Source organism: Coffea arabica, chromosome 9c (genome assembly GCF_036785885.1).
Source record: "Coffea arabica cultivar ET-39 chromosome 9c, Coffea Arabica ET-39 HiFi, whole genome shotgun sequence".
In the NCBI taxonomy this organism is placed as follows: domain Eukaryota; kingdom Viridiplantae; phylum Streptophyta; class Magnoliopsida; order Gentianales; family Rubiaceae; genus Coffea; species Coffea arabica.
The window spans coordinates 11365538-11376386 of NC_092326.1; positions in this window are offsets into that span (position 1 = coordinate 11365538).

A 10849-nucleotide genomic window follows, 5' to 3' on the forward strand; every position below is an offset into this window, starting at 1 on the left:
CAAGGTTGGGTGGAATCTAGTTGAACTTCCTCTTGAATCTTGCACTAATTTTCCAAGAACTAGACTTAGGATTTTTGTGAAGTTTTTTCTCTCCAATTTCCTCTCCAATTTTTGGCCAAGAAGAAGAAGATGATGGTTTGATTTTGGTCAAATTTTGCTTCAGTAAAGTTAACAAAGGTTGTGGTCAAAGTCAATGGTCCAAGAGTTTTGTGACAAATGTTCGTCCAAGATTAATCCTCATCTCTTTTGTCTTCCAATCCCTAAAACATCTGGCCATCCTCTAATTATCCATTAACACCTTATAAAATAATATCCGTTTGTACAAAACTCCTTCTAATATTCAAAAATTTATTGCACACACCTCACTAGTGGGTCTTACTTCAAAAATGCATTACGAACTTAACATGTACTAACTTATACAAGGAAAATGATTTAAAACATGACTCACTTGTAAAAATATCTAGGAAATGAAGGCAATATGGTAAAGCAACGAAAATGTATTTGAAAAAATAAAATAAAAAAAGAAAATTTTTCGGGTCCTCACAAACATATTCTATTTAGATCAAATTAGTCCCTAATACTTTAGTTGAACAAATATAGTTCCTAAAGTATATTAATCAACCAAATTGGTCTCACATGTTTTATAAATCCTAGGAAACTTTACTAATATGATATAAAATAGACAAAAATTCTACAATTACATTCTATGGTAAAATCAGTTAGGAGATTCAAGAAGTGCAGTGGTTTACTCCATGACAGATGTAAGTGGTATAGAAGACTACACAAAAATTACAAAAACATCAAAAGTGTTCAACAAAAATAAAAACAATTGTAAGTTATTCACTTTTAGGGCAATGAAGACAATTGGTAAATATGCCAATTTATTATTTGTACATAAAAGTGTGCAAAAGTCCATATAAAAACTAGGGAAAAATGCAATTTCATCCTCAAATTTTGGGAGTTAGGACAAATTACTCCTTAGTGTTTCATCCAAAACAAGTGTAGTCCTCGAAATATTCAATTTCAACCAAATTAATCCCTGATGTTTGGATTTAAATAATTGTAGTCATCAAAATATATAAATTGATCGAATCATTCCTAATGTTTTTTAAAATCTAAGAAAATGTCTTAGCATACTGTGAAAAATATACAAATATGCTGTCATTGCCCTCTACGGCAAAATTGGAAGGGGAGTCAAGAGTGATAGATTACCGAGTGGCGGAAGTTAGCAATATAGAAAAAAAATTACAGTAAAATCATAGTTATGAAACCCGACATGGCCGGACGATTGAATTGGTCAATCTAGTGAACCGGCCATGAGTCAAGTTAGGTTTCTAAGTGGACCGTTTAAGCTCAAAATCCATTGACTGGTCAATGATTTGACGGTTCAATCGGATTAAACCGAGAATCCAACTAGCTTTGTCAATGAATTGGGTTTTGTGGAAAAAATTTCGTTGACTGGTCAATGACGCGACGGTTTAATGGGATTAAACCGAGAGCTCGACCGGTTTTGTTAACGAAATGGGTTTTGTGGAAAAAAGGTAAGTAAACTCTTGTTGAGATTCAAACTTGGGGCCTTAGCCATGTATCTATAGTACACTCACCACTAGACCACCTACTATCGGTTAGTTGAGTAGCTTTCTTATAATATATAAACTTTTTGTCAATTCTATCTTTATTCTTTTTTTTTATTTCTCTATAACAAATTCATTTGGAATCTTTTAATAAAAACTATGACCCCCAAACTCTATAAGTTATAAAATGGATTTCAAAAATAACATATTACATAATTCATTTTTCAGAGAAATATTATTTTTAATAATTTTTGCATTTAAAATCCGTAAATAAGCTAGATAACTGCACTAAACACAAATAAAATTTTACACTTGAAGTTTGGTGGATTACTAAGTAAATTTATGTTTTGTTGTTTCTTATATAAATTAATATTATATAGAAATTTAAATTAAATAAGCATTTGTTGTGGCATTGTTTATTGCAGTTTATATCATATATCTTTTATAAAAAATTATGAAACATAATATTTAAATATATTTAGTGATTCACTAGTTCAACTACTCACCCACTGGTTGGACTAGTGATTCGTTAACCTATTTCTTTCGTCGGATTCCTTTCTGGACCAGGTTCAATAACTATGAGTAAAATCACCACAATTTTAAAACTATAAAAAATATAAAATAATTGTATAGTGTCTATTTTCAACCAAATGAAGACAATTGGTAGATAAGTCAATTTTTAATTTGTGTATAAAAGTATACAAGCGTGCATGTGAAAACTATAATGCACAACCTATTTTAATTAAGAAAAACACATAAAATAGATAAATAGAGTAAATTTACAGCACATGCTTTATTCCTGTGTTAGATCTAGTCTTTTTATAATTTGTACTTATTTTTTAGAGTTTTTGAAAACACAAGAAATTTTGAAAACAAAATCTGCTTAAATTAATGAAAAATCAGAAAATTTAAAAATTAAATGTAGTCTCTTTTTTAAACAAAGAAAAAATATCGTTATTTGGTCAAGGGCAATACCTTAAACTTAATTGGTATAAAATATTGATGGCTCATCCAAAATCTATCCGCGTTTAATAACTGAATTAATTGATAGAGATAATTTCAGAAACCTCCCTTGAGGTTTTTAATAATTTCATTTAGCTCACTTGAGGTTTTAAAAATTACACATACCTCCCTTGTTATTTAAAATGACAATACTATCACTAAATATTTTAATAAAATTCTCTTGTTTGGTATGTTTATACTTAAATTGAGTTTTAAAATTATTTTTTCATTCCTTTTCCTTCTTTTTTAAAATTTTTTTGTCAATAAAACTGTAGATCTAGAACCATTACCTCTAGTTTCTATTGTAATCAAACGTTGAACTAGTGATTTTTTTATGAGTAACTTATATGTAAGCCAATGTTTTTGCTGATCTTTGTTTTCTATTTTTTAGTATTAAAAGTAACAATAAATAAAAAAGAAATGGTCCAAAACCACTACTAAATTATGATAATCCCACTACTCCAAAAATTCATAAACTCTAAACGAATTATATCAACATTTTTTTTCTATCTTATAAATCTAAATCCATAATAAAATACCATCAAAAGTATCTTATCATAGTGATTAAATTATTATTATAGTTATTTATTAAATAGTAGGCATGGACATGAAAAATTTGGCACCTTTTCCTTATAATTATACTTGATAATCATATAATTTTATAGAAAAATAAATTAAAACTTATTACACAAGAGCATTTTTAGGTATTCATTTAAAAATTTGATCAAATCAATATTATTTTAAAGTTTTGTTATTAAAACTATCAAATCAAAGGAGGTAGATGTAATTTTCAAATTTTATGGGAGCTCAGTACAATTATCAAAAACCTCAGAGGAGGTTTCTAAAATTATCCCTTAATTGATACTCCAGTTTTTTATCTATCCCAAAATTTGTGTTACTCTCTAAATTTGGCATAAAGCTTTTCATACACTTTACACTGCTACCTTTCATTTAATTACTTGGATGGTGCACCAATTTTGTCGTGACATGAGTTGGTAATACGCCGTTCTCATGCTTGGAGTCTTTTTTTTTTTTTTTGTCAACACTGTAGGTATTCAGGATCACCCGACTAATCCCACAGTACCCAGACAGAGCGGGCCCAACCGATGCCTAAGAGGTCAACAATTGAGTTACGGACTGGAATTGAATCCAAGTAAACTTGGAGTTACTATCCCGCCTCCGCATCCGAATAACCCAAGCGCGGGCTCACGCTTGGAGTCTGGGTAACACACAAACTTATAGATTATAGAAGGATACGGGGCAGGGACGGTCCTTCTGAGGACCGTCCCTGAGCGGTCCTCTCACAAAAAAAAATGAGAGGACTGCAATAGGCCACGTATAATGGGAGCAACAGCAAAGGAAAACGACGTTGTTTTAGTAAGTGAGTAGGAAAAAAAATAAAAAAACATCTGAGGGGCTAACGGGCTCCGTTAAAATACCTCAGCTGTCCGTTCCAAAAAATCCCGCTCAAATTAATGAGGCACGACTCTTCATCTGAACTCTTCAAATGAAATAAAATTTTGGTCTCCCTCCAAAACCATATCTTGTGAACATTCATTCACAATTCCAGAGTATCAGCAAAATAATATCCCTACCCCAAATTGGGAGTTTCAGATGAGAGGTTTTTGGAGAAAGTGTATAGTGTTGCAGAAGTAACTGTTGCGGAACAAAAATTTTCATGAAGGCTGCAACAAGACGGAAGTTGGTGAGATCTAAAGCAGATATAGACTCAATCGAATTGGACTAAACCCCAAAAGTAAGAATATTGCAAACTCATTGCACTATTTGGCTTGTTTTACGACAGAAGGGGGATGAATTTACTTGCATGATTTTGTTTGTACAACTCGTTTTAAGACAATGTGACATGAATAATGAAATTGAAATTCTGGCGAAAACTCCTAAACAAGGAAATGATATGGGTAGCATAAATTAGATACGTTGAGAGCCAACTTAAAGAATGTATGCACAGGGAACTTATGCATGCCAAGTGTTTGTAAATTTGACTCAATTGATGAATTAAAGTTCTCACCTTTTAAAATCTGGTTGCATAGTATACATATATCTTGGCTAAAAGAGGTTGAGTGGGGTGGCTTGCGTAGCAAAAACTATCAGGGTAGTTGATAAGTACATTTGTACACGTTGTAACACTAGAATAACATTTGTAACACTAGAATAACACGTTGTAACATTTGTACACGTTGTAACACTAGAATAACACTAGAGTAACACTAGAAAACTATCACGGTGTAATATCATTTGTACACGTTGTAACACTAGAATAACAGCGAGTAATTATACTACCTTTAACAGCAGTAACCGTCCCTGCCCCTTCTCCACTAATTACATAGTCCATGATACTATATTGGATCAGTCTAGTAACATGATACGTAAGCCTTATATTGCAATCCAATTCTGAACAAAAACACCATCTACAACTAGTTGTTTAGATGGTGAGAATTGCAATGCACAAAACTATACACAAGTAGTTCTAAGATTAGTCAAACAGCACCATAAGTGGCAGGGAATATAAATCAGATGCACATTGCACCACTTATCAAAAAATTGTCCACAAAAGCTAACATTGCTTCAGTATTGCTGGGAGCTAAGAAGACTAGTACCTAAACTACTTCAGATACCACAAGCAAGGATTGCGGGGAACCTTTAGCACTCTCAAAACATCATAGAGAAACTGCTGGTTATAGTGTTAAGAGGCCACTATTGCAGCAGTATTAATGCTAACAGAAGTTTCGGCTTGAGATCCACCATTTAGAGTACCTTGAGCATTTGGTACAAAGGGAATTATACCTTGCTTGTTTACAGCAGCATTGGTTTTCATTGAAGACCTTCCTCTCTGCATCAGAAAAGAACAAATTTAAACTTTTTTGCTGCAAAACTTTAAATTACTCCAGTAGTGCACTAGTTCTGAATTTTGCAGCAGCAATGTATGACATTATAATGCTTACCCTCTTAGTAGAAATGCTTGTGCTAGCCTGCAAATTAACTTGCACATTGACAGCTGCATCTTGTTGGCGAAAACTTGGATTACTCCCCTGACTTGAAACAAGCACTGGCACATTTCCTTGTACCTGATCCTAGATCACAGAAGACATGATAAACAAGTTAATAATATGTGCAACGTATATACTTTGGTACATGATCAGATGATCAGATTGAACTTAGTTACCCAAAGCACAACCCCTGCCAATCCTGTGTTAGCTATGCTTCTACCAGGCTTTCCTCTCCTTAGAGCACCCTGCAATGTAACAACTTCAAAATTGAGCATATAATTATCTAGCTCCCACAAGTTAGCTAATATTTTGTGATTATCAGGACAAATTTGGTCCCTTTTACATGTATACATAGTCAAGTAACTAACACCTAACGTGATGTATATTTTTGTAAACTGATTGTACCTCATAAATCACCCTGTGTAAAGTACTCACAGATAAGCAAGAACTACTCATACAAGTAAAATTACATATCTACTATAGGGAGATGCACAAATTGATCAAAGGGCTAAATAACCCATTCGAAATTTATGCGTATACATGCACTACCTTTTATAGATATACACAGTCAAGTAACTAACATCTAACATAATGTACATTTTTGTAAACTGATCGTACATCATACATCACCCCTTGTAAAGTACTCATAAATAAGCAAGGACTACTCATACAAGCAAAATTACACATCTACTATAGGGAGATGCATAAATTGATCAAAGGGCTAAATAACCATTCCAAATTATGCGTACCATTACACTACCTTTTATAGATATACATAATCAAGTAACTAAGATCTAACATAGTGTACATATTTGTAAACTGATTGTACCTCATAAATCACCCCGTGTAAGGTGTTTATAGGCAAATTGTGCGCCAAAACAATGGCATTTTTGTTATTTTCTGGTTTCCAATAATTTTTCTTATTCATTATTTTTTTCCAGCATTTCCCCGCTTAAAACTTTGCCTGGTGTTGGTGGTTTTTGGGTAATTTCTCACCTTTTGATTAGGACAACCTGTCACATCCTATTGCCAGGGGTGCTAAGTGTGATTTCAAAAACATGGGGGGTACTAGATGTGATTAGAAGAAACCTCAGGGGAGGTTTCTGATATTAACCCAATGAATTTACTATATAGTTGTTCGCTGGTTATATAGAATCGATATAAGCGTACAAATTGGGATCTAATATGTTATACCCCGCATGCAATTGTTAATACATTATATCTTGTTCAATTTATTTTACAGCATACCAAGGATAAATACAGCTTCTTTTCACAAATTAATGGATATCAATCAAAGGTGGTAGAGCAAAGAAGTTAGATTGGATAATTAGATAGTTTTTTTTTATTTTGCCAAACTCATAACACTCATTAGAATATATTTACACTTAGTTCTTAGTGCATTACCACATGTTCAATCTATTTTATAATGTACTAGGGGAAAGAAAGGTTAAATTGCTAATTTTAGATTTTGTTTATTGATATTGCTAATTTGCAGTTATTTGTCCACATGTATATCGCAACGACATGCATAGTGCAATGGTATGCATACATTTGGAATGATTATTGGTGCTTTAATCCACCTATGCATCTCTTTGCAGGCTACAGTGGGTGTGTAATTATATTTGTATGACTAATACTAATTTGTCTATAAGCAAATTACATGGGATGATCTATCAGTACAATCAGTTTACAAAAATGTACATCATATTAGATGTTAGTTACTTGACTGTGGATATCTATGAAAGGTAGTGCAATGGTATGCATAACTTTGGAATGGTTATTAGCCATTTGATCAACTTGTGCATCTCTCTACAATTGATGCATAATTTTACTTGTATGAGTAATACTAGTTTGTCTGTGAGTATCTTACACGGGGTGATCTATGAGGTACAATCAGTTTATAAAAATGTACATCATGTTAGGTGTTTGTTACTTGACTATGTATATCTGTAACAGTGAGATTAGATATAGTGCAATAAAAAGTAGTCACCTGAGTTGGAATGTATTTTAGAAACTTTGGTATAATGCTATTAGTATTTTTTTGTGAAGTGTACACGTTGTTAGTAGGTACGGAGTAGTGCTATATGTTATGTATGCTTACATGGTCATAAATTTATAAAAAGTTAGTCTATTATTTAAATTTGTAATTGGTTGTTAACTCTTACACATTGTCACGTATATATACATAATGTAAGAATGAATTTACCATATAATTGTTTGCTGGTTACATAGAGTTCATATAAGCATACAAATTGGGGTTTGATTAGCTATACCGTGTATGTAATTGTTAACACATTATATCTTTTTCTCCTTATTTTGTAGCATGTGAAGGGCAAAGATAGCTTCTTTGACAAATCAATGGATTTCAATCAATGCTGGTGGAGCAAAGAAATTATATTGGATAATTAGATAGTTTCATTATGCTAGACTCATAACACTCACTAGAATGTACTTACATTTAGTTCTTAATGCATTATCACATGTTCAATCTATTTTACAATGTACTAGAGGAAAAAAAGTTAAATTGCTAATTTTAGATTTTATTTATCAGTATTGTACATCTAATTAGTATTTAAGTAGTATTTGTTGTTAATTTTTTTTATTGTTAGCTCGATTTGTTTTACAATATATCCAAAGTAGTAACTTCGATTCTATGAATTGGTAAAACAAAATTTCTATTGCTAATTAGTAACATCCCGATGTTGTACCCCATGTTAGTATTTATTGACTTTTTGTTGCTATCATCTTACAAACGGTTTAGTCCATTTTATGATATGTTTTAGGAAATAAAAATTTTTGTTTTACAAATTGGTGAAAACTAGTTACATTTAGTTATTTATAAGTTACATACATGTTGATTAAACACAAATTTAACTAGTCATATACCACTATTATGGAAATAGTAGCTTTAGGTAAAATTTTAGTTGTCAATATATTATAATCTCAAAAAGTAGTAATTGCCCATCAGTAAATTTGTTACCCTCAATCATAGTGTCACTCGTTTCTGTTTTTATCAAACCCCAAACTAAAAACCTTAAAAACGTGGTTGGAATATCAATTTTGGCATACTTCTATCATTTAATTGATCTTTGAACAAATATCCTTAAGTTTATTAACTGTGATGCATATAAAAATAAACCAAATGAATACTCTAGTTATAACATTATGGACAACAATTCTAATGGATATATACAATGCTTCAAACAAATCTACAAATTGAACAAAAATCTACGATGATTACAATGATATCTACAAGGATTCTTACCTATCACTACATAACATTTTGTATAAATCGAAATTGAAAATTTACAAATATTGTGCTAACAAAAATCTATAAAAATAAATTAAAAGAGTTATACAATGCTGTTAACTGAGTTTCACTTGCTCCATTTCTTCTTCTCAAGTTGATTTCTTCTTTTTCTTTCTAATTATAAATGGTGGGATTGGTTCTGCAAGGTCAATAGTTCCCACTTTTTATATTTCTTCCTTTTCATTTGGATTCTTTTTTATCATTTTCCGTGCCATCTTGCCACTGCTCATGCAAATTGTAAAGGCTATTTACTTTGTTCAATACATATCAGTTTGACTATTAGTGATAGATGACTAATTAAATTTTTATTCAATCAGCGTGTATGTAACTTATAAGTAACTAAGGGTCTGTTTGGTTGGATCAAAATGGAAAATATTTTCCTAGGGACAAGGGAAAATATTTTCCATTGAAGTCATTTTCCTGAAAAATCACTTCTTTCTCCATAATTTTCCAGTGTTTGGTTATTAAGTGAAAATATTTTCCAAATTCCTTTTTTCATAATTTTCCAATGTTTGGTTTATCAATGAAAATATTTTCTAATATGTTTGTTGATATGTTGTAAATATTTTTCTACTCTTAAAACATTCATTTCGTTAGAAGTTAATTTTAGTTTCTATCCATTATAATCATATTATCATTTCTATAAAATATTTATTCATATTACACCATGAATTCTTAAATGGAATTATTAATGATACTAATGAATTGGTTGGGAAAGAAGAGTTAAAAACCAAACAAAAACCTAGCTGAACACTATTCTTTATTGGTATAGTATCATGTCATTATGTTGTTCCTTTGAAAAGGGAGAAGAACCTAAATGCAGAGAATCCTATATTGGAATATAAACCAAGATTTCAGCTCCAGAATCAAAAATCTTATTCATGGTACAGAGTTAGAACCATTGGTACATACAAGCACCCTAATCAAGCCTAGAGTGATTCAAATCCCTGCTTTAAATGTTGTTGGCCTCAGTTGGATCAAAAATCTGGAACAATTTCTCCCCCTTTTTGATGATGACAAAACAATTGGATACAACACAAAATATGGCAGCTCCCCCTGACGAAGTGCATGAGTAATATATTACTCCCCCTAAAACTGACTCCCCCTAACTAGATGTTCTATACCATCAGTTATAAACCAAATCCAATTCCAATTCTCCCCCTTTTTGTCATCACAACCAGCAAATCAGTATAAATATTCATCACAGTTTGGAGTTAATCATCGAGCAGATGTCAATCAGAAACATTCATTCAACTAGCACACATAAAAACATTCATAACACAATACTTAGTTAAAGCATTCATAAACAGTAAAGAAACTATCCAGTTTTACAGACCAGGTGTCCAGCACTTAAAACAAAAGATAAACTATAGTCCTAGATTTTGGTGCAGTGACCTAGAAGTGCCTAGATAGTGATTTTAGATGATCCAGGCCTCCTCCTGGTCAGACGATACTGTTCAGGGTCCTCCTCTTCCTCAGTTTCTTCATCATCATCTTCAACTTCTTCCTCAGTAATTGGAGCCTTGCCTTTGTCCTTGGGCTGAGAACTAGAAGCTGGAGTAGTCTCATCACCAGTGGTTGGCCTTGTGGGCTCAGATCTTGGTTCTTTCTGATGAGCAGCTTCATTTGTTTCAGGTATAGGGGGCACAAGAAGATTCCTGTTTTCAAGAAAGGAGGATTGTTGGGCAGAGGTCATGGTCATCATGAGACCATCTTCAAGAAGCAGAACATGCTGTTTGAGGTCTTCAAGCAGGGAGATGACCTCAGAATTGGAAGGGAAGGACTTACTGGCAGACTTTCTGGGATGAATGGTGAAAGGAGACACATATCCTGACTGATCATGGGGAGTTCTAGGAGTGACAGGGGTTTCATGCAAATTTTTTCTTCTAGACTCGGCCACAGTTTCCTTGTAGCACCAATGACCCTCAAAAAATTTTAGATTCTTTCTTTCAAAA